The sequence below is a fragment of the Squalius cephalus genome (genome assembly GCF_949319135.1).
Source record: "Squalius cephalus genome assembly, chromosome: 8".
Lineage (NCBI taxonomy): Eukaryota > Metazoa > Chordata > Actinopteri > Cypriniformes > Leuciscidae > Squalius > Squalius cephalus.
Window position 1 is genome coordinate 35,887,106 of NC_137129.1, and position 25,295 is coordinate 35,912,400.

Consider the following 25,295-nt stretch of genomic DNA (forward strand, 5'->3'; position numbering starts at 1 on the left):
ATTGCAAAGGGAAAAAAAGAAAATAATCACGAGGAAAAGAAAGCAGCGACTGAAAAGAGCTCTTGCCATAGATATTCTTGTTATAACGTCACGTTAAAATACCAAGTATAACGTTATTCTCATGATGTCTGAAAATAAATCATGAAGGAAAATTGACAGCTCATCCAGTCAAACTGACGGATCAGCTTTATTTGTAGGGCAACCTTATGATTTGAAATTCGTTTCAACCTTTTTTAATGGAAGTTCCCCAAACCGGAAGTGCCACCCATAATTCAAAACGCAGTAAGGTCGTCAGGAATAAGGTGGATACAATTAAATAAATGCATGCATAAATAAATGTACATCTCACAGTTATCTTGTGTGTCATGTTAACTCCTGATTGTTTTAGGGTATTTCGTTCCATGTTCTATGCCTGTCATTCTCCTTGATTAAAGGGATAGTTCAGCCAAAAATGATATTTAACCCATGATTTACTCACCCTCAAGCTGTTCGAGATGCATATGTCAGTCTTTTTTCAGACAAACACATTTTCAGTTATTTTAGAAAATGTCTTAGATCTTTCAGTGGTTATAATGTGAAGCTATGGGGTCCACCTCCTTCAAGTCCCAAAATGTGCATGCATCCTTCACAAAAGTAATCCATCCGGCTCCAGGGGGATAAACGAAGGCCTTCTGAGGGTAAATGAAAATGTCTTGCTTCCGGCAATGGTTGACGCGCGTTCACGGGAGCTGGATGCCGGCGTATGACGTAGGACGTAGTGTTTGATTTAGCTATACTTCGTTCTACGTCACGCCGCTTCCTACGCTACGTCCTACGTCGGCATCCATCTCCCGTGAACGCGCGTCGACCGTTGCCGGAAGCCAGTTATTTTCCTTTATAAAGTTTTAAATATGTATATTTTTACGACAAAACCGCACGGATTACCCTCAGAAGGCCTTCGTTTATCCCCCTGGAGCCGGATGGATTACTTTTGTGAAGGATGCATGCACATTTTTGGGACTTGAAGGAGGTGGACCCCATAGCTTCACATTATAACCACTGAAAGATCTAAGACATTTTCTAAATTAACTGAAAATGTGTTCATCTGAAAAATGATTGACATATGCATCTCGAACGGCTTGAGGATGAGTAAATCATGGGTTAAATATCATTTTTGGCCGAACTATCCCTTTAATAGTAAATCTATTGCTGATTTATATGAGAGATTATTCCATAGAAAACGCTTGCTCACTTGATACAGGTACTGTAGTACAAATCACCAGAAGGGCACTAACCTTTCTAATGTAATATTCAGGGGTCAATAATAGTTTGTGAAGGCAGTTAGCCTTTCATCTCAATGGCCCTTTTGGCATTTTGGTTTTTCTGTGCTCCATGTTCCCTCCCTCCTTTCTGCTGCTTTAATCTCAGGTGAAAACACAACCATGCATTACATACATCAATAAGTTCCTGCTGCGAGATCTCATTTCCTGCTGTCACCCGTGCGGACCAATGTCCCTGCATTCCCACGGCGAGAGCTGACTCTACTAGAACAGAATGGATGGCTCATGCTAATGATAATAAATCAGGTTCGTCGTCCAATCAAAACACTGTTTTGCATCTGTTTGTGGTGCGTTCGGTGTCTTTTCTGAATGCCATCGAGAGTATGTTTGATTGTGTGCGCCAGAGGAACTTGTGTGGGTGTGTATCTTACAGAAAGAAAGGGGAAATGAGACAGACAAGGGACTCACAATAACCAATTCCCTACAGGGCGTCACTCTGAGCTGAAGGAAGAGTGAGAGAGAAAACTGTGTGTGTAAATGCATGTGATTGAATGAGACGATACATAAGAGACTCCTGCAGTGATGAGTTTAAAGCCTCTACCTTATGTTCAAACATAAGATAAGTTATGCGTTTTAAAATGAGTCCAAAAATATTAAAGGGGCAGTACACCTAAGGTTGAAATGTATTATAATTTTCTTAATACTACTTTTTATTATTATCATCTTATTATTTTCTCTCCCTGATGTCATTCCAAACCGTTTTTTTTTTTTTTTTCCTGTGCAGCACAAAAATAAGACATTTTGAAAAATGTTCACACTGCTCATTTTTGTATAACAAAAGCACCATAAAGAAGTAAATGATGACAATTTTAATTTTTGAATAAAAAATGTATTAGAGAGTCGAATTAATTTTAATGTTTGGGAAATGTCTGCCAGTGCGCACTAAATATTAAATTAATTTAATATTAATGAACTTTTTAAATAATAAAAAAAACCATAATTTTTAAATAATAAAAAATATATATACAGAATTAATTTTTTTACTTGTTTATATTTATATATATACAAAACAAATTTGATGAGCCAAATTCAAAGCTTTGATTAATAGCCGATTTACATGCAAACTGAATGGTAATTGACTTCTATATGAATGTTGCTTCAAACCGCTAAAACATACATGTCGTGACTCACATACTCCTCAGCCGTAACGCACAGTGTCTCATGGCTTATTGCTCTAGCATTCATGTATGTGTATGCATCCATTCTTGATGTCTTCCAGTCACTGAGTGTGACTGATGTGATTTTTAGGGTAAAGCCGCGGTTACACTAGACTTCGAGCTCCATTGACTTCCATCCATACCTCATGCAGTTGTGTGGGTAGGAGTGGATGTTAGATTGTATTATTGTTTATTAAAAACAGAATCCCTAAAGCATGACATCATGTCTAGTTTGTTGTGGTTTGTAAAGTTATATTGTAAAGGTCCTCGGCTTAAGGATAAAAATACACGATGTAATTAAGGGATAGTGGGTTTCCATCTTAAAGGGATAGTCCATCTAAACATCATTATTTACTCACCCTCATGTTGTTCCAAACATTTAGGACTTTCATTGAAAATGATCTTTTTGATAAAATCTGAGAGTTTTCTGTCCCTTCATTGACAGCTACGCAACTACCACTTAAACGCTTCAAAAAGTTCACAGAGATCATAAAACTAATCCATATGAATTGAGTGTTTTAGTCCAAAAGTCCAAAGAGACATGATCACTTTATATGATGAACAGATTGAATTAAGGCTTTTATTCACATAAACATTAATCAACTACTCACACATCAATTGTGGTTCGCAATTGAAGTTCGCTTGAAGTGCAAGAACCAATGAGGTTCATTATTGTGTGTTATGCAGCAGTTTGAGCTTCAGCCAGAATTTTGCTCTCTAAACTTTAATCATAAAATAAACAAACAACAAAAAATTATAGTGGCAGGGCCTCATGGACAACTGGCGCACAAACATAAACAAAACCCAATTTAAAGTCCAGGCCTGGTCCTTTCTCATCCTTCACTGTTGTCACTCCAACTTTTATCCTTACGGAGCTCCTCTGTGAGACTCGAGACTGGTGTGGTGCCTTGCTCCGTTCCCACAGCTCTCTGCCCTGCCCTGCATGCCACAATCTGTTCATCATATAAAGCAATCGAATAAAATTTGGACTAAACCTCTCAATTCAGTTTTATGATCACTTTGTGAACTTTTTGAAGTGTCAAAGTGTCAGTTGTGTAGCTGTCAATGGAGGGACAGAAATCTCAGATTTTATCAAAAAGATCATCTTTTCTGCTCCAAAGATGAACGAAAGTCTTACGGGTCTGGAACGACATGAGGATGAGTAATTAATGACAGTATTTTAATTTTTGGGTGAACTATCCCTTTAAATAAATAGGCGTACTGTTCTTCTGAACTTTTTATTTATTAAATAATCTTGATCAGTTTTCACAAAAATATTAAGCAGCAAAACTGTTTACATTGATAATTAGAGATGTTTCTAAGCACCAAATCAGCATATTAGAATGATTTCTGAAGGATCATCATTGTAGACTTTTGAACAGACTTCGAGCAGTAATGGTGACATTATTATGTGAGTAAAAAGTGATAGACATGATCTTGAGAGACATGAATCTTGTTAGGAAGGACATTGTTTGGACAAGAGTCAGTTATATGTGTCAGTTTATTTTTATTGCCAAATGTGCTGTAAATATTTAAATGGTGTTCAACAAATTTACCAGCTTCCTGAAATGTTAAAATATAGTCTATACTTCAGTATAGTAACTTAAGTTTCCTAATTTATCGTTTTCAGAAAGAATTGTATAGTAATAAATGTGGGAATTATCCTTGTCAAGTGTGTGTTTTGATGGAGGATAAAGCTCAGAAGATCAGTGTGACTGTGATAAATGTACATTTTGATGTTTATTTACAGTATTTGTGGGAGTGAGATTAAACATATATGAGTTAGAGAGATTGGGAGAGAGAGAGAAAGATGTGCTTCTGATTGGATTAGAGGCAGTGCCGAAGAGACACAGAGAGAGAGAGAGAGAGAGAGAGAGAGAGAGAGAGAGAGAGAGAGAGAGAGAGAGAGAGAGAGAGAGAACGAGAGGGCACGAATGCAGTTTACACATTAGCCCAGCTGCCAGAAATTACAGCAAGCTCAATTCTGCCGGACTAGAACAGGGGGCCGTGAAACGCGAGGATGGCAAGGACGCAGAAAATGAAGAGAAACCCATCATTGCATTCTCTTGGGAAATGATCTGTGGTGAATAAACAGAAACCGCAGAAGAGGCTGAGAAAGAGAGAGGCAGAACGGGGGAACCGAGGAGGAGCCTAGCGTTCTCTGAGGTAGCGCCTGTGGAGCCTGCTCATGCCGCTGCGTGCATGTGTGTGTGTGTGTGTGTGTGTGTGTGAGAGAGTGCATGCGTGCTGACATGTTGATTTATAGCTGCATGTGTAATTCTCTAAGACTCCCATTAGCAAGTCATTTTGCATTTATGCATATGACCGGGACTGATGCGGGGAGCTACTCGGACACTTGAGCTCATTTGATATTTTCGTCTGATCTTCTTCGTTTTCGCTTTTTTTTTTGTTGCACACATTCATAATTTCTGTCCTTTTGGCATTCTTTTGAGGTTTGTCTCTTTCTCTCTCTGCCAGTGCAGTAGACTTTCACCGCCTCAACTGAAGAAAAAGAGCCATGGGTGAGTGTGTCTTGCTTTTCTCGTCTGTTCTTCATCCCTCCTTTTTTTTGCATGATGCACTCTAAGTTGACCGCAATAATTTTCCTTATCCCTCTTTTTTCCAAATCCCCCCTTTTCTGTTGTCCATTAGCCATTTTATCCCCTTTCATCATCTCCTCCTACTCTTTCTTTCTCTGTCTTTCATTCTTTCTCTCATCTGTCACGGTCCCCCCTCCACTCTCATCGGTCCCCATCTGCCCATCCCTCAACAGCCATTAACAACTGTCTGTGTCACAGGAGCACTCAACCTAAACCAATGCGCTCAGGTCAAACACATCCTTCACACATGCTTCACACAAACACACACGCAGTACTCGGATATCGTCACGGCAGTATATGCGTCTGCCGGTGAACTCTGCTTGTATTTCATTGGTGAGGCAGGGAGCGTCCAGATTGATGATGATTGTGACAGTTTATCCACGATGCTGTGCTTTTTCTGGCTATGCTGCCACTGCCTCTAAGTGTGTGTGTGTGTGAAGGTTATTTAACTTAAGCACCTGAGAGCAAGGGGAAGCATACGACCACATATATAAAACACTAATTTTGGGTAAAGTAGCTATTATTTTATGGTGTACACACTTGTAGCAAAGAAAATCACAAGATCTCTTTAATATCTCAATTGTTTCTCCTAGACAGCGAAGAGACTAAATGGAGACCAATTAGAGACTTCTCAGGGATTTTCAGATTTTTCTCCTGAGGAAACGACCTAAGGAACCTCACATCGTCTCTAGAGTTTCACAAGAGATGTCATATTCTGAATCAGTATGAAATCAAATATTTCTCATCAAATTCTAGTTATGCTATCCATATTAATTGAATAGCTGTATATTCTTACTGTATGCCAATTATTCTCATTTGTCTCTATTTTTATTTCTCCAAGTTATCGGAGACCTCCATTAAAACTCCTGAGCGATGAAAGAGCAACCACTGAGCAATAAAATTCCCTCAGTTGCTAGTCTACAATAATATGAGGATCTCCCTCCTCTTGACAATACAGATATGAGCTCAACCTTTCCTAAACAATTGTGAAAGTACAAAAGATAGCAAAAATATAAAGCAGCGACGTTGAGAAAGGCGATATATATCAGAAGCCGCCTTATCGCCTGCGTGACGCGATTCATAAATTACCGTGAAATAGAGTTGTGTGATATCAGAGTGAAATACCATTGTTGTCTCTACCTCTGTGTAACTGAGATGATGCAAAGCATTGGATTTATCAGGGAAATCTTCAGAGTTGTGAATCCTTTTCTGAGCCGCTATCTCAGACAGAGAGGGGCAGGAATAGAGGATGACAAAGCAGACCGAATTATGTTTCACTGTACCACATGCGAGAAGTGCAAGAGAAAAACGAATCTCGTTTTCAACCTCTCACCTTCGCTTGGTTTCTTGGCACGATGCTCTGACTCGTTTAGATCACACAGAGAAAAGTACAGAATGTGATCTCTGTGCCCTTTGCTGAAGTCTTTGTTAATATGTGTGCCGAAGGTACAGAGTTTGATGTCTGCTAGGGCTCAGACCTATTGATTTAACATGACAGCTTTTAAAATGGTGTAATAGGCCTTTGAGTAGGCAAAAACTGATTGGTTTGGCTCCATGCATGATCGGATAATCCTAAAAAGTGCCTTGATTTACCTGTTACATGGCATGTTTTTCAAGGACAAATGCTCTGACATGCATTTGAAAAGACTGTGTTTTCCCTAGAAAGTCAAATTTCAATTGTTTCCTTTTGTAAAACATATTAGCACAACTGTCACACAGAAACCAGGAAAACAGATCCTAACATCAAGATTAAAAATACATCTTTCTCAAAATAACTGTAAAAGCAATCCTTTATATTAGCCAAACAAACCAAAAATTGTGGCCTGTACATACCTAACCCAGTACAAATTATATTTGTTTAAATGAGTCAAAACAAATCAAATTTGACTAGAGAGCCAAACCATAATGTATTTTAATGGATTAATGTGTTTACAGCGTTAAGCACTCGATTCTCATGCCATGATGTAAAAAGCATCAGCTTGTGAGTGTTCATGTTTAAAAGCACAGTAGATTGGTAGATTGACAGATTTAGAAACATGGCAGCCACTTGACCAGTTTCCCCTCTCTCTTTATTCCAGCTACGGCTAACAGGCTTACGTAACGTTCAAGCATACAAGGAGCCAGTGTTTCACTAATATTTATCACAGAACATTTTACATACGGTCCCTCGTAACACCACTTCACTCTGAAAATATAATCACAGCGATTGTTCTCTGCTCAAAGCAGTAGCATTGGCTTCTCACTTTATCTGAAGGACAATTGGCTGTAATTACTTTTTATATAGTAAAAAACTGAGCTTGAAGCTTGTATATGTAGGATAAGAGGTAAGATTATGTTGAAATGTTAGTGAGAGAAGAACACAAATAAAATTGTGAAAATTGAAGGAAAGGACTTGGGAAAAGTATAGGGAGGGAGAACGTCGATGCAAGGACACCATAGAGTAAGAGGTGTGCGGTTGCACTCATAAAATGAGTAAGTAATGGAAAAAGACCATTTCGCCCCACTCTACATCCCTGGCATTACATCATTATGTCTTTTCCTATTTTAATTATATGTTCCTAATTGTCTGTTCCTCCGGCTCCAGGCTGTTTCCTGCGCTGTAAAGGCCAATTTCTCCACCCTTGATGCGTCTTAACGCTCCTGCCTGCTGACAGCAAGTTCTTCTTACAAACATCCCCAGACGCTCTCAGAATGCACCTACTTTTCTGCCAGCAAAAGCGCAGTGACAGGATCACAGAGACTTAAGGATATCTGGTTTTAAAAAGTCGGCTGAGGAAGTAGGACCGAAAAGAAAGAACAAATCCTTGATTAGGATTTTTTTTTAAATCACTTGACGTTTACTACTACAAAACCATCCAGCGCTTTAAATCGGAACGGAACCCTGAGGGGCCAAAGGAATAAGTGTCATCCAATCACACTAAGATCCTTTGATTTCATATCGCACAGAGAGGATCCTAAGCGATACCATTCAATGGGAGATAATTGAACTTCCTGCCTGGCAGGCAGCTGAAAATGGAGAACTAGAGGTTCAAGTGGTTTTTCTGGGAGATAAGTTCAAGAACCCCACCACTCAGGATCAGATTGGAGGCCGGCTCTGACGGCGACCTTCCACTGATCTGTGCGGTTTTCTTTTTTTCCCCTGTTTGTCCAGTTCTGAGAAGGGAAAACGGATTTTGGGATTGTTTTGTGCTAGACCTCAGTCAGATCTCAACTTTTAGACTGACATTCAACAGTTTTACTGTGTAGGTCCAGAAAAAGAAAAAACTAATCGGAAGAAATTGGATTGAGAAGGCAATCTGGGGCAAACAAAGGATATTTTATTAAATGGCTTTTATTTCACTATTCAGATTCAGGTAAATTGAAAGACAGAAGGAGAACAAGACCAAAGAAAGCGAAAAGGGGAGGGAGGGGGCCAGATGCTACAGATCGTCGTTAACTCCAACCTTTTGATAAGTTAAGCTTCTTTTTTCATTTTCGTCTTCTTTTCATCACGAAAATTAGATTTTTTTCAGATGACCCTTACGTCTGTAAGGGAGATCGTATCACATTGCTGTGACTGAGATAAGGTGTGGGGGGTGGGGGGGAAAGGAGGGAGAAGCTTTTTTCCCTAGCTGAAACAGAATGTTCTGTTGCCTTCTCATTTTTGCAGTTTTGGGTATTTATCTTGCCACTCCATCTCCGTTTTTATCCCCCTCTCCATGCCTCTGGGAGAGCATAGGAGGGAATTGAGTTATTTCATCTCTGCTGGAATTTTTTTTTATTTGCTTTCCCAACTGATTTTTCTTCTGTACTCCTGTTTACCCCAGACAAAATGCTGTTGTATCTAAAGTCAAAATCAGGAACCTGATAGTGTTTGGCACAAGATTCCACAAGGAGAGCCAGGCAACGAGAACAAGAGACGGAAATCTTCTGAAGCCTAACCTCCGATCTTAAAAAGCGTGAGATCTGCTTTCCCCCTTCTCTCTCCTCCACCACCACCCCCTTTCCCGTCCAGTTTCAGACGTGTCCTCGAATATTCCTTCCTTTTTTCCCCGGAATCTGTCAGCATTCCCGACGGGACGCAGCCAGCTTGTATCCGTGCCAATCCTTTGATATTAGCTCCCGGTGTCGTCTGCTTCATTCTGTGAGTAGATCGCGCTCTCTCCTCCTGTCTGTGCTAGTGTGTGCAGTCATGTGTGCGTGTGTGTATATTTGACTTTGGCTCCATATGGTGTTCAATCCCCTGTGTAGCTTATCTATCATCTGTTTATGTGTGTATGTCTGGGTGGGTGTTTGACTTGAATGTGTACGCTACGCTAACGAAAAAATGAGTCAAGGTTAATGGCACAGGCTTCTTTGCTGGGCATAGTGCACAGCTTGTTTTCCGTAATGGACAAATATATGTTCTGCTGCAGATACAGTGTGTTTGTAGAGGCACATATGTAGCAGGTGTCACAAGCGTAATGTTCTCGTGCACATGTACCTTGTAGGCTATAGGGTGACACAAGACCATGATTAGTTTCCGGAGGTTGTGCGCTAATGAATGCAAATTGATGTAGATGCGCTCAATGCAAGATAAAAATCATTTTGTGGCATGTCTCTTTATAAAACAAGCACAGTAGAGTGGCATATTTATTCTCTGCCAGTCAAAACTGCACTAATAGATGTGTCTTCAGCATGAAGTTTTTGTTCAATGGAGAGGTTCATGGAGTAAGCTGTGACGATAGCTATTCATGCGTAATAAATGTGATTGACAATGCTGTTTCGACAAGAGATGATTGTGTTTTTTTTTGTGTGTTTTTTTCTGCTTTGCCCCCCAGATTGAACAGCTGTGGTCTCAGTCTCTTCTCTCAGCCTTTTTTCCATCACTTGCTCAATCAGTGTCTGGACCTCACTTGGGCCCGGCCAATAATTGAAAAGCTATATTGATATTCTGCTCGGGGGAGATGGAGGGGAAAAATACACTTTTATTTAAAGTTAATTGGAATGGGATACAAAAAAGTGCTTGTGAAACATTAGGTTGGAGCATCCTGTCCGGTTAATTGTTTCAAAGCTGTTAGCTGGGCTTGAGAATGACTAGAGGATTTTTTTTGGTTTACTATGGGCTGACCATGACTTGTTGCCTGGTTGGTAATAAGCTTTGGGGAGATGAAAAGTGATGCTGACAGGACAGCAATCTGGACAAAAATGGGGGTTTTGTGTGGTGGGCCACCATTCAAAGAGGATGTACATCTCAAATGACAATTGAATTTAAAATATGAATAACAATAGTGGAGGTGTACCTTTCGAAGAATCCATTTTAGGCCAGGGCTTGAGTGATTAATTTACCACACACGTTGTTCTTAATCATTTAAAAGGGCAATTTTGTTCCTAAAAGCAATGTAGTTTTGTAAATGCCCAGCTTTGTAAATGTCTTTAATCTCATTTGCTTTCTGTGGAATGACACCTGTTGGCTGCCTCCTGTTGAAAGTGTGTGGTTGCTAAAGGTATTGCTAGTCTCAGTTAGATTGGGCCCTTTCCCAAAATGCCATGTGTTCCTATCTGTAGTCCTGGCACTGCACAGGTCAGCTGCTGCCATACTGGTCAACATCTGTTGCACTCTTGATCATAGCAGGTCCAAGTTATATTGCTTGTGAATTGCAGGTTCATATTTTGCTTATTCATTCCAGAGAACTCTTGCAGAGAACTCTTCCTGCAAAAAGATACTGCAACACATACAGATCGCAATATAGATCATAACATACAGATTCAGAATCTCTGCTGTTCTGCCTACAATAACTTTCTAGCAATGCATTTTGGTACATGGTTGGTTGACAGATAAGGTGAAAGACTTAGAATAAGAAAGAATAAGAATGATCTATTATCTATACTTCACTAGGTTTGGTCATTTAGTAGCATGGAGAACAAGTATATTATATCTATTTTGTTTGTCCATTAGTGTTGTAGTCCTAATAAAAAAGTGGTTTACTATAGATTTATTAGATTTATTATTTTTCAAGTCTACTGCATGACTGAAGTAGTTCCAGGTCGGTTGGAACTACTTCAATTCAACTACTTCATTTAAACATGTTGCTTTGGAAGTATATTCATTGTGAAAAGTGCTTTACAGATCTGAATTGAATTTAGTTAATTATGTTTCATTTTATACTAGTGGGTAGAAAAGTAACTTAATACAAATTAAATATCCCCATATAATGTTTTATTAAATTTGCTTCAGTACAGGGGCAATATAAAAGCCAATTATTTAATTAAAAAAAGCCTATAATGCAATTTTCTCACACAGTAAAAGTGGGTTATTGTTTTTGACCCATGTAAAAGATCTAAAAAACATTGTTTCTTTAAAACAAGTTTTTTTGTTTGTGTTTTTTTTTTGCGGTGGAATAATGCCCTTTTCACAAGATGTAAAATAAGTCTTTGATGTCCCCAGAGAGTGTATGTGAAGTTTTAGCTCAAAATACCCCACAGATATTTTTATACAGCATGTTAAAATTGTTAATTTTTGAGGGTGAGCAAAAACACACCGTTTTTGTGTGTGTCCCTTTAAATGCAAATGAGTTGTTGCTCCCGGCACAGGGGGCGGAGCTTCAACAGCTTGTGTCCTTAGCAGATTCGATTACCTCACAGTCACACAGACATGCACTGAAAATTTCAACAATTTTTAGCCTTTTATGTTCAAACCGGAGTCAGACAGTGATGGAGAGACTCAAGAAGAAGTTACATGTAGACAACATTTCTGAATGGTTAGTTGATGAATTTATGTAGCTTATGTGTAGTTATTTTCTAGTCATTGATTAGCATATTCTGTCATGATAATCTATGAATCGTGTTCCTGGGGGAGGGGTTTATGTAAATTTTAGGGTTAGTGATGCCACTAAACCGGGAGGAAGCTTGTGTAGTCCCTACCAGCCGTTTATTTGTACTCCTTAAAAAGCAATTTATTTAAAAGAAAATATCTCCATTTGCTTTGAACTTTGGGCTTCGTAACTTTGCAGATGTTGTTAAGCCTCAAACAGCAACATTACACACCAACTAAAGTTAGGAAAGTGAAATCATAATCAACCACCCAAACTGCAACAGTTTTAAACAACAAAAACTAATACTAAGACTAATAAAACTAATACTAAACTAATGTAAGTAAAAGGTTCTCAAGCTTACTGCAGGCTGAGGCAAGTAAACAGTCTAATTATTAATTACAAGCAAAAGAACAAATAAATGAATTAATCAAAATAGTTTTTCTGATAGGTCTAAATAGTACAGGCTACTACAGAAATATACTACAGACATTTAATAAAGTAATAAATGTAAAAATAAAATCTCATCATAATCTTAACTGTATGCAATAAATATAGAGTGATTAAAGTAAATACCTAGTTCTGGCATGAAACTCTAGATGGTGCAGGCTGATACTGTAAGTCTGACTCATTTCGTAGTGATCACATCATTATCTACAGTACATGGCACAGCTGATTGGTTGCTATTGCATCAGCGTCCATCAGCTGATAGCAGTATGTAGCGCGCAGAAATGCTTTCAGAAAGCGCAGCGCGCTAAATGTTTTTAAATAGCATCATGTCAACAGTGCACAAGTGAATCACTGAAGCATATAAGCAGAAGTGTGTATAAGCAGTATATGCTGTTAGCAGGGATATAGAAACAGTTAAAGTGATATAAGCATTTGCGATTTAAACTGCGTTCACCATATTTAGCGGTATAACTTTAATGACGCATCCTTTTATTTCCAAGAGCAATGTTTTCATTAGCTATGCTAAATGTGTGAGGTTGATTCAGATGCTTCTATGTTCGAGTCACGCTAAAAGAACAATCAATACAGTTAAACTAAGCATCATGTTTATAGACTTGTGGAGGAACTTAAGCGTAAGTTATAGTGTTATGCAGAAATGGTCTATTGTTTGTATCTCGTGAGTATATGCTGTCTAAGCTATGGATGAAGTTAAAGTAAAATAAGCATTCACATTCAATGGGATTACATGTTAGGCAAAAAAAAAAAAATTGTTTTATTTCAAGGGTAATGTTTCATTAGCTATGCTTAACATGTTAATGGAGCATCAGAGCACACTGTCATTCATTATCGCTCCTAATGGCTTTTTATTTATCAAATAAGAGTATAAGGGTTGTGTAATTATCATATGACTTAATTGATGATCCTTGCTCAGGTGGTTGCTGGGTTCCTATCTCTATCAGCTTGAAAGAGTGGACCAAATACATTATATCTATTGTTCACGAGAACACATAGCATGCATTTCTAGCGTTAAGCTGATCGGAAAGGTAGCCAAGGCGCACATAGCCTTAAGTCACTGGTGCTAAGCCGATCGGCAAGGTAGCCAAGGTGTACATAGATAGTAAAACATGCTGTCCCATAAAAAAAAAAAAAAAACAGTACATATGTCTTGGCAATAGATCTGCTGTTTTGGGGGGAGTTTTTTCCTATCCCTTCCAGTTTCCTGTTTGTGTCATTCATTGTGCAGATTTGTTTTCTCACTCAACAACTTGTAATGCCTATTTCTCCCATTACCCTGAGCAACTGTGTAGGGTGAAAATTTGCTTTACAAATGTGTATCAATAGTCTTTTCAGCTGTACACAACAGCTTTATTGGCATTGGCTGTACAACTATAAATGATCTGTTTAGATTTGTGTTGAAGAGGGCTCTGCCCTTTTCTCTCGTCTTCTGCTTTGTTGTTGGGGGGGGCATTAAATCATGTATGTTACATTTGCAGCAGCATGTCTGTCTTGCTCTGTGAATGTATTTGCAGTAGCTAGTCTCGGTATTTGCTCTTCTGCAGCAGCAGCGTAGCAGATCTATTCCGCCAACATTAACATATCCATATCCATTACCATGCCAATCTCTAATACCATGCAATCTCCCGAGAGTTGTCATGACAGAACTAAAGTTATTCAGTCAAGAGCAGTGTGATTTTTTTCCCCTTCTTTTTGTCTTTTGTTGTTTGATTAACGTTAATGACACACAGACAGCAGCAGGTTTATTAAGCTGCTGTCACTAAGTCCTGATACACGGATCAAATATACTGACACATATGATTTTCTTCCAACTGCTTACCGACTGTGTTAATGTGAATATTCGTGTATTTGAGTGTGTAGAAGCACAATAAGACGCGAAAGAGAATTTAATTTGGCATGACTGACTGAGATGCGCTTTTTGTGAGCATGCTTTGGGTGTGCACGCACAGATACCTGTCTTAGTCAGCTTTCAAGTACCGAATTGATTGTATAAACTGGCAAGACTTAAAAACATGCAAATAATGGAAGAAGACTTTCATAACAATGCAGCACTGACCCGATCAGGCCAGGGGCAATTCCATCAACTGTCTGGAGCATATTTCACTGTTTTTCGAGTCTGAGTCAAGTCCAAGTAAAAATGCATCTGAATCTTTGACAAGTCAGCTAAAATTTGTACTCGAGTCCAAGTACACCAACTCTGCTTATTTTCTTTAGCTTTTAATCATTAAATCCTAATGATTTTCATCCTTCTGTCCTTTTGCAAGGTAGTGGTCTCACAGTGCTTTGAAATAATTCTGTGGACACTGCGACCATTCACATCCTGCACATGAGCAACATCCAAAATCGATTGACCAGATTTAGCCATTTTACCAATATCTTCCTTGGTTGCAAAGGACAGCTCCTTCCATCTGGCAATTTTCACTAAAAAACACAAAATAACATTTAATAATATAGCTAATACTTCCCACATAAGGATTTATTGAATTACAGTCTGGGAATAGTGCAAGCATGGTATGACCACTTGGCCAAAAATGATGACGTGGAACGCGTGCGCTTCAGACACAACTTCACAACATGCATACAAAATAATTAATAAATATTTACAAAAAGTTTAAAACTATTAAATATATATATTTTAAAATTATTATTATTATTTCCACCAGGAGTGGAAATCAGAATTATAAAAATTTTAAACCCTGACATACAAACAGCTACCAACAAGTGACACTGGATGAATAAATCTGTCATCTGTAGCTTTGTGGGGCTCTTTGGTCAGGTATTTTGGTATTGTTGGAACAGCATAGCTTAGTCAACAGTGTTCAATTGAGCAAAAAAAAATGTTCTCTGCTGCCTGTCCTCTCCCATCTCCATTTGCCTTTGCAGCCACCATTCCTTCTTTTCTTCAAGTCTCTTTCTCCATCTGTTTTTTTCTTCCAGTCCATAGAATTCAGGGGTCAGAAATACACATATTCTTGCTGTGGTCACAGGCTGTGCCACAGAGAGATGAAAGGGAGAGAAAGAGGGAGGACTAGTGTTTGAGAGCTAATCCATCACTGTAGTCAGGGCTGGGTCCCCTTGCGTTTGTATGAATGAGAGGGAGAGCACACAGACACCGTATGAAACAATGCTGTCCAAATACTAAAGCCCTGCTTTAATAAGCTTTGCCTGCACCTCCTGGATTTGTTACAACAGTGATTATAATATAACAGAAAAATACTAGTTTTTTTCAGACCATTACATTTAGAAAATAACACATATGCTTCAAAGGGTGTTTATTCAGAAGTACATTTAGTAAATGCAGTACTTGTGTGCACCACTGTTATATTTTTCTTGTTCAGTACCTGTATTTGAAAAGCAGCTTACTGATATCAATCAGTTGTCAAAACTTGTCAGTGGAAAAAAAATCAGGGTTCAAACAGGGAAAGTATTGAGTCTCACTCAAACAGCTGCATTTATCGCTGCCGAAATATTTAAAAACTATAGACATTTTCATAACAGTATGTGTGTGTGTAGTAAGAGTGTAGTTTAAAAATATATCAGCAGCTTTAAATTGCTGTTTGAGTGTAAAAAAAAACATGCTGTACAGTAGTTGTTTTTCACTTGATTTTACTTGTGTGTAGATATTGAAATTAGATATGAAAACCACATATTGACTGTAGGAATACAAAAGTGTTTTGCTAGATATCAAAGTACATTATTAAAAATTAATCCTGCTCTGCTGGAACTACATACTGTATAACAAAAATATCTGCTTTATTCCAGACTTTCACCACTAAGGAATTACCAAAGAGAATATGAGAGGAATTCTTATTTATTGGTAGTTTACATTACATACAGTAATTCAAATTATGCTATTTTGTCCTATTAATGGAAATTAAGTTCTTGTCATGATATACTGCACTCTTCTTTTTACTTGCCTTGTTCGAGATGTTGCCTTGCTGATGCGGTGTTTATAGCATAAAGCAATAGTTTTCCTATGCTGCCAAAGCCTTATGTAGCATTTGACGCTAGCTTGAATAACTTTTATGAAGTGAGATGTTCATTCTTGTTTAGATGATTCAGGAGACCCTCAGATACTGAAGGGCTTTTAATAAATCTTAGTGTGAGCTGACCTTGCCTCTTTCTCAGTACATCCTCTTATTAGCGCACATCTTTTATACCTTCCGCCTAGTTCTCCTGCAGGTCGAGTTACCAGTTGCCCAAAGTCAACTGGTCTAATCTCAGTTGCTTACAACTGATAGATTAAAAACTGTTATTGATTTTAAAAAAGGCACTTCTATAGATTTTCTCCTGACCTTGTCAGGTCTTGATCTTCATTTCTATATTTAGGACCATGCATGAATCTCTACCGCTATCCGAGCCTTCACTTTTCCTCAAATAGCTCAGAGCTAGCATGAATCTTGTTCTTGGCAGTTTTTGGTCCGGTGAATGTACATGTATTTTTCTACAGGACAGGCACTAGGGGCCATCTCATTCACTGTGAGGCGGGATGACTCCTGGCTTTAATTACACCCGCAGATCCCAAGGCTAAGGACAGCCAATCACAGGTTCATCAAAACCAGCCTTGGAGCGCAATTCATCTCCATGTGTGGAAAGCAGATGGGGGAAGGAAAATAGAGGCCTTTTGGGATGAGCAGCACAAAAATCAATATGTGCTGTCTAATGTATACACGAGCAAGGAGACCATCCCCACCTACCCAGAGGCTTAAGTTTTAGATCAAAGAACCTAAAGAGACGAATCTTTGCTTCAGCTGGTTGGGGGTAAGATGGGGCTAAGAAAACAAAGAAGAGCGTAAAGCATAAAAGCATGTGGTGTCAAAGAACGTTTAGCATATGGATCAACTTGTTAAACTGCCATTATAGGAGTATGCCACTATTCCAAGATAATTAGATATTTTTCAAAGATCACAAATTGGTGGAGGATCTAAGTTAGCGACGTGCAAAACTTTATATTTTCAACAATCGAATAGTTGCAGGTTGCCTGAACGACTAATGTGGCTAATTGGTATTATGGAAGCCTGTGTAATTAGGCTGGTTTTAGTCTGAACACATTTTATTAGGACTGCAACCAAATGGAAAAATATGCTGGGGTCTCTAGAGGCAGTTTGAAAAGTTTGACTATTCTTAACTTGTCACACCATCATAGAGATGCAATGCTTATGGCAGGGTGCTCCAAAAATGATGTCTGTCTGAATGTCCATGGCGTTTTTGAGAAAGTTTTACTGTGCACAGCTAAAAACCATACAGTCGTCATGCTAATTGAAGCACCGCTGCTGTCATAACTAAGAAATATATAAGATTGAAATATCAGAGCAAAAAAAATATGCTTTGCCGGCTTAAATCATACTTTCATAATTCTTTTTATCCACTACATTGGATATTAACAGCATCCTTCAGGTAAATGAGTTTCTGCATTGATGTTTGGCATTTGGTTGCGCATACATTCCTGTGAAATGAAGTTTAGCATACAATCTAAACAATTGGCCTTTAAACTACCTAATGGAAATAATTTGCTGTTAAAACCTGCAGGGAATCAAATCCTACTATTAAACTGTTAGGGTATTAGTCTGATATACATATACAATTCCACTCGCCTAAGCATGTTCGGTGGACAATATCATCATCGCTCCACCACAGAGTAAAGAACCTCATTATAAAACATCATAATGGGTCATTTCACATCTATCAGCAATTTTCTAGAGTAAATGAATGCCTTCGGTGGGAGACACACACAATATTGCTGGTCTTTGATCATCATAAAGTAAACCGTGTGCACTTAAATATTTGCACTTTTTCCATATTACGTCTTTTTGAAATAAGGCTTACATTATTTTAATTAACCTTCTGCATACATTACATAATATAAGCTTCTCTTCATTATAAACCCATTTCTATAGGTGGCATCCATTAGAAGGCCTTTTGCGCACAGATATACTGAAAGTGCCTGCTGTTAGCACAGACATACAGATATAAAGGGATTAACTTCTCCCTAGTGACACCAGAGTAATTTGGGACGCAGACCTGAAGATGAGGGATTCAGACCCGAGTCCTCCTGGATGGTAGTCCTTGGGGCCCCATCTCTTCCTCCGTCTCAGCCACCTTAGGTTTCCCGTGTGTATTTGTACAATTTGAAAAATATAACAGGGGTTGCTAGTTAATCTTTTGTTTCATATTTTCTCATCTCATAAAGTAGAGCTTGCTCTGACAGCCCGCGGCACGCAGCTCTAATCTGGGGAGGTTATTCCAAGGATGCTCAGTACCAAGCAAATTTCCCAGTGGCCGCAGACCTCTTTAAGCCGGGGCCTGGCGGAGCCATGATGGCACCCAATCAAAACGCATCGATCCGCTGTCAGCTTGAGGTATGAGTTGGAAAATAAGTAGAAGCACAGGCCTGGGTGCAGATTTAGCTTTGCTTCAGACTTAAGGAAGGCATGATTGAATACCAGAGAGACTGTTCTCAGGTCAGGGCAAAAGGGCAGCCTTCAGCAGGGGACTTTAAGTGTCTCCTCTCTTAACTTTATAGACTATCTACTGTACAACAACAATGGTACTTTAGAAAGATATTATGGTAAGTATGATTACATAGACAAGAAAAAAAAAACTCCAATGTGAAATCAAAATGTCAGTACACTGACAGTTCTTTCATGTAATCGTGCTCTTTAAGAGCTCTGACTAAAAAGGTCTGTCTGCTGTGTAGAAATGGTACACCATGAAATCTCTTTGAATATGATATCTTTGTTCAACAATGTTTTTATAGCTTAAATCAGTGTCAATTGTACAGCATTTTCTATAATTTTGCTGACAAAGAATTAATTCACTACTGTTCAAAAGTTTGGTGTTGGTAAGATTTTTAAATGTCTCTTATACTCACCAAGACTGCATTTATTTGATTAAATAACAGCAATTTTATAAAACATTACAATTTAAAAACAGTTAATAGTTTTCTATTTTAATATAATTTAAAATGTATATGCATCATTACTCCAGTCTTCATGTCACATGATCCTTCAGAAATCATTCTAATATGCTGATTTGCTGATCAAGAAACATTTCTTATTATTATGTTGAAAACACAGCTGCTTAATATTTCTGTAGAAATATTCAATAGAACATTCAAAAGAACAGCATTAATGAACAAAACTACAAACGTTTACCTACATGCTGCTCACATATTAATGCAGCACAGTTAGTGGTGAATACAGTGTAATCAGACTTTAGCCATGAAAATGTAATATGTAAAGGAAATAAGCACAAATGTCAGGGCCCAGAAAACACTGCAGACCCCAGAGGGTTAAAGGAATCAAAATGGTTACAATTCCAATCCATAAATGTTAGAGCTCTAGAGGGCTAGTATTTTTCTATGCGTTTAACCTTACAGTGAATCAGTACCATTTGTTAAGGAACTAAATGTTCTTCTTAATTTTCAGATCACATTAAATTACCAGGTCACTGACAGCTGACATCAGGTTTTGGTAAACAAGCATAAAACTTTAGTTGCACAAGATAGCATGTGGTTAATATGCATAAACAATTTAATACATTAACATTTGCAAATGTTTTTTTTACACAGCAATGTAAATTAAGACGAAGTAATGCAACAGTTTAGTATGCGTAAACAAGCCCTTTACATTAATGTGCTACACGGTTAGCTTATTTGCCAAGGTAATTGATTTGGTTAATGATGATGTTTACCTCTAATGAGCCACTGACATTTCATACTTGCTCAGTGTTCTTTTTATATTCCCTTCACTCTATTCACTTCTTACCTTTGGGCTTAGCTAAAAGTATAACTGGTCTCTCAATATCAATCATATTTCTCAGCATTTGTTTTGTGGTGTGATTCGTTGCACAATGATATTAGGCTGTTTAAAATGACATTATATTATGAGCCTGATGAATAGATCTGGAAGAAAATCCAGTGTTGCTTTGCAGGGTGATAAAATGCTTAATTTATTTCTTGGTTATATCATTAATGTGGGCTAAAAGTTATTTTGAAGCAAATTTACAAACTGTTACATGGCCGCGGATCTGGCCAGAGCATCTGTGATAGTTTGGCAGGCATGGTGTGGTTTGCTAAATATAATAATGCAATATTGGTTGTAAAAAGTTGTGCACATTTTTAGGTTGTGTTCTGTGTAATGGTTTTTGGGTCGAATTTAAGTTTATACGAGTTCTTTCTATATAGTACATAAGTGTGAAATCACCCAATGAAATTCTTTTGAAGAGGCTGTGTAAACGCACAAGAGTGAAATCGTAATGTTGAACAGATAATGTAAACATTGCCTAGATCACTTGGTACAAAGGTACGTCTCAACGGGCAGTTCAGGCAACACCACAAGAAATGTTATAGCTTCCGTAGTTTTACTCTACTAGTGTTGTACAGTATTTTACTTATGTGCTGTTGTCTGCAACATTTTTGACAGTTTTAAAGCGCATTTACTAGTGTGGGTGGCAGAGACCGTGTAAAGAGACATGGCCAGTTGGCTCGGTGGATTTCAGACTTGTTTGTACGTAACAGGCACAGGGAGGACATCTTGAGAATTTTTTTGTGCGGCTGGACTGTTCTTTGATGTGCTCAATGTTGGGGTCTCATACATAAACATGAGCCATGTTTGCTTTTGGCATAGAAGCAGCTCAAACCAGGGACACAAACAGAGGGTTGAAGTGCTTGTGGAGGTTGTATCAGTGGTTTTGGGGCTAAAACTAGATTTGGCATTAAAATTGCTGTATTTCTTGATTTCAGTATGAAAAAAAGTCAATGAGAAGACTCTCCCAATTACTATTCTGTTAAGCCTAGTCAAAGTCAGTCAGTTAAGGCCATTTTACACTGTTTCCAGTTCATTTTCAGTGAGCACCGATAGAAGCACTGCTTTCCAAGCCTGTACACAAAAATCCTACCGCTTTGTCGTGCATGACTATTAGCAGCACACACCAAGATCAAACTATTTTAATCTTTTGCATCAACCAAACGTCATTGATCAGAGGTCATTTTATGGCAGTGCAGTGTCTTGTTAGCAAAGACTTCACAAACTGCATACTTCAGTACAAATTGCATACTACTTTGTAAGTAAAAGTTGTGTTGAATTGCATCTAACTTTCTATTCATTAAAGAATCTTGAAAACAAAAATGTATAAATTTCCACAAAAACATTGCGCATGAAGTTTTATCTTGTTTTTAACTCTTTCCCATTGACGGAATTTTCCGGCTTTCCGTGTTTTATATGGTAGGGAACACTATTACACATCTTCTGAAAGAGCACAGAATCTATGGATCAAAACATAGCTTACATCTGCTATTGCTTGTTTCTGCTGATGAATATGTAAGCTAACGCGATCATCAAATATAAAACGGCAGATACATCAAAACTGTCTATTGTTACCGAATTAAATGTTGACCCAGGACGAGGTATAGGACTGTGAAGCTTTGGGGGTGTTGATGGACTCAATCTACTCCAACTATGTTTTGATCATCTTTCTGAAACCAATCCGGACGTAGTTTTTGACAAATTTTCTATTTTTTTTTTCCAGCTTTTTGTTCAAAATGTTGCTTTTTTATGACACTTACCCACATTCAAGTGTTGATAAAAAAGAATGCAAGAATCTAGAATTAAATTTGCTAGAATTAAAGGGTAACACTTTACAATAAGGTTCGTTAGTTAACATTAGTTAACATTAACTAATAATGAACTCCATGTATACAGCATTAATTAATCTTTGTTAATGTTTTAAAGGGCACCTATTATGCAAAATTCACTTTTAGATGGTGTTTGAACATAAATGTGTGTTGGCAGTGTGTGTACACAACAACCCTATAATGATAAAAATCCACCCAGTGCTTTTTTTATAATCCCCATAAATCATAAGCACTGTCTCATAACAAGCTGTTCTCAGATTCGGGGCAATGTGACGTCACTTTGCACAGGCCCCTCCCACGACTGTTGATTGACACTGCAGTTTGAGCATAGACCCGCCCTGAGTGAGCTGGACAAAGAGTCTGCCATTGTTTCGACTCTTGAGCAGCTGTAGACAAGAATGTCTCCTAAGCGATTTGAGGTGTTTTGTTGTTGGATGTAAGAATGAACAAAGCAGTCTTCATTTACTCTCGTTGTTACTCGAGGATGGATCTGTACTGTTTGTGATCCAGCTTACAGTCTCCGGAGCGACAGGCCTAACGTTACTACTGACCACGGCAGAAATGAAAGTGAGAGCACGCACTTTATGACAGCTCATCGAGTCATTTTACGGATATAAGGTTTACCAGTTTATTAAGCACCCACTGAAAAGGTGTGTATATATTTGTTTACTGTTAGTTGTAACGAGTGTTTTGTGTACTTCGCTGTGTATGTTGATGATAATGAAAGGGAGAGAGAGAGTTTATGGATAAGAGTAAAACTTTAATGCACACTTCTTTTACTGTGTTTATTCAGCTCTTACAGAGATTCTCTGGAGTAAAACTAATGCTCATCTTTTGTGTGATGTACAATAAACTTCACTGAACTCGTCAGTATATTTTGGTCATCATTCGGACAGGGTTTGCTACAGCAGGCTTGTATTAATAGTGGATAAAAGCAGATGACAAATAAGTTATAACCATAATTAAACTAAACTATACCTGTTCTATGTCCATACAGCATATATTCTCTGGCTCTGTGGGCATTATTGTCCGACTCCAAGTCGAAATGAACACCGCAACTGAGAGTTTCTTTTCTGATATTATCAGATGAGATTGTCCTGGCTCTGAGCGCGAGCTCGTGATGCTCCGCCCCCTGGGCCGGCAGCAGCAGTTAATTAGCATTTAAAAGGATACACACTAAAACAGCATGTATTTCTGAGCTCCAAAAAATGACAATTTAAACATGCTGTAAAAAATTATCGGTTGGGTATTTTGAGCTAAAACTTCACATACATACTCTGGGGACATCAGAGACTTATTTTACATCTTGTGATAAGAGTCATAATAGGTGCCCTTTAATTCTTTGTTAATTCTTTTGTGAAAATGATCAAAATTCTGATGGTGGCTGGCAACTTAAAAAAAACTTGAGGTTGGAAAAGGTAAGGAAAGATTTAAGAAATCAAGCATAAGTATTTAAAATGCCTTTTAATCAATGAATCATTTTCTGCAAGCTAGGCTGATGAGAGCTAACGGCTAATCATCAGACTTTAGTCGATGGAGATCAGATCTTTACAAGATCATCTCATCTGCCTCACATGAGCTCAACTCAGCCATGTGATGTTCAGATCAATGAACATGTGTAGTGGCCGTTCTGCATTGATTCTGTTCAGTGGAGGAGCTTTTAGTGGTCTTTACAAACTCTGATGAGTTGAGTGGTTCATTGCACAGCCAAGAGCAGAGTCAAGTCGCATCCCCACCATCACTAATATCTTCTATAATGAAACTCTGACCCCACCTCGAATGCTGGGGATCAAGTGTCTCGAGTTTAGTTTCTCTAAAGTGAAACAAAAGATTCTCTGTTGTTATTTTTTTCTTCTTCCTGAAAGAATAGTGATTTACAATGTTCCGCTTCTGTTATGGTTGATTGGATCAATTTGAGGGGCAAAGCTGAGATCTAGCTATGGGATACCCTTTATTTATTGCGATCCTATATTATTCTTAATCCAGACTTTTATCACATTTAGGGTGTGTAGTTTGGTTCGTTTAGTCTGGACCAAAAAAAAAACCAGACAAACAAAAAAAACTTTAGTCCTGGTCTGGTTAGCTTTCACATTTGCATTTTAACACTGAACCTAAAGGCATAGGGATATGTTCACAACCTGATTGGTTGGCTTTTATAATGTACATTTCGTGACTGGACTTACCGAACATCCAAAACAATGCTGTGTGCTAGGCTAAATGTGCTGGTTGTATGTGCCTAGCCTACATATGATGTAGCTCGTGAAGAGCTTATAAAATGTGTAAAGGAGTCAAAACTGTGACAGGAATCCCTCTGTCACAAACACAAATGAAGATCTGTTACAAGGCTGTACCGAACTGTGATGGGCAACATCTCGATTATGACAAGGAAAAATGGGCATGCATGAGCATTCTGACCTTTTTAGGGTTGTGACATCTTGTGACATCATGTCCTGTTTTTGGTTTGTTTACATGTCTTTGGTCCGTGTTGCGTTCATATTTATAGAGTTTGTTTGGTAGCGGACTGAGACCTATCTTTTCAGCGGTCTCGGTCTGCTTGTTTGATGCACACCAGGGTTTGTATGGCAGCGTTCACACTTATTCAAATGAACCGCACTAACAGAGTAATCGCACCAGGGTTTTTTTTTAATCGAACCAAACATGCCAAGTGTGAACACACAATAAAAGAGTGCCAAAGCTCACTAACGTCTCCTCACACCAGCAGAAATGGACTGTGAGAATACCGGAGGCCTGATCATCACATTTGTGCTCATGGTGTTTGACACATCTGTTACTCATGTACTATACATGCATTAATTTGACTATAAACGAGGTAGAGCTGAAATAATGTCACATTTGAGGCAACATTTTTCATTCAGGGCTTAAAAAAATGCTCTTCAATCATAATTAAGTTTTGTGCAAGGCGATCAGCTCATAAGTCTGCTTTTAATACTGTGGGGGCGTCAGATGTCAGTCATTGTTCTCCTCTTACTTGCTTTTAGACATTGCAGATCTCTTAAAGAGAAAATAAAAATGTCATTTGCAATGCATTTAACAACATATTGTGACATTTTAAGGTGAATGAATGTGAACAGAATTTTTAGCATGAAATAATGTGAGCTGACATTTCATTTTATTATCAGAACTGATTGGATTTGGTGAAGTGGTCTATTATTGGTTAATGTAATCATTCTACCAAACAGATCTATCACTATGCAACACCCTCAGCAACATAAACATGTTATAGGAATATTGTTATTCTTGTTGCATTTGAATAGCCTATCTATATAGGACAAAACTGAACTAGTTGTGGGAACCAACAGTGGAGAGAATTGTTTGAGACGATATAGCAT

The 25,295-nt window shown here is 38.2% G+C and overlaps 1 protein-coding gene and 1 long non-coding RNA gene across 3 annotated transcripts in view; both read left to right on the forward strand.

The window, feature by feature from the left end:
* Positions 1–4,411: 4,411 nt before the first annotated feature.
* Positions 4,412–8,513, forward strand: LOC307162903. The gene is made up of 3 exons (XR_013821987.1): positions 4,412–4,642; positions 4,955–4,998; positions 7,661–8,513. It is a non-coding gene; the product is annotated as an uncharacterized lncRNA (long non-coding RNA).
* A 73-nt stretch (positions 8,514–8,586) lies between these two features.
* LOC307162901 (glutamate receptor ionotropic, kainate 5) overlaps positions 8,587–25,295 on the forward strand; it is a 91,436-nt gene continuing 74,727 nt past the window's right edge. For both annotated transcript variants that reach the window (XM_079878637.1, XM_079878638.1), the window contains exon 1: positions 8,587–9,199. The gene's annotated coding sequence lies outside the window, so the exon portion shown is untranslated. The remainder of the gene's footprint in view (positions 9,200–25,295) is intronic.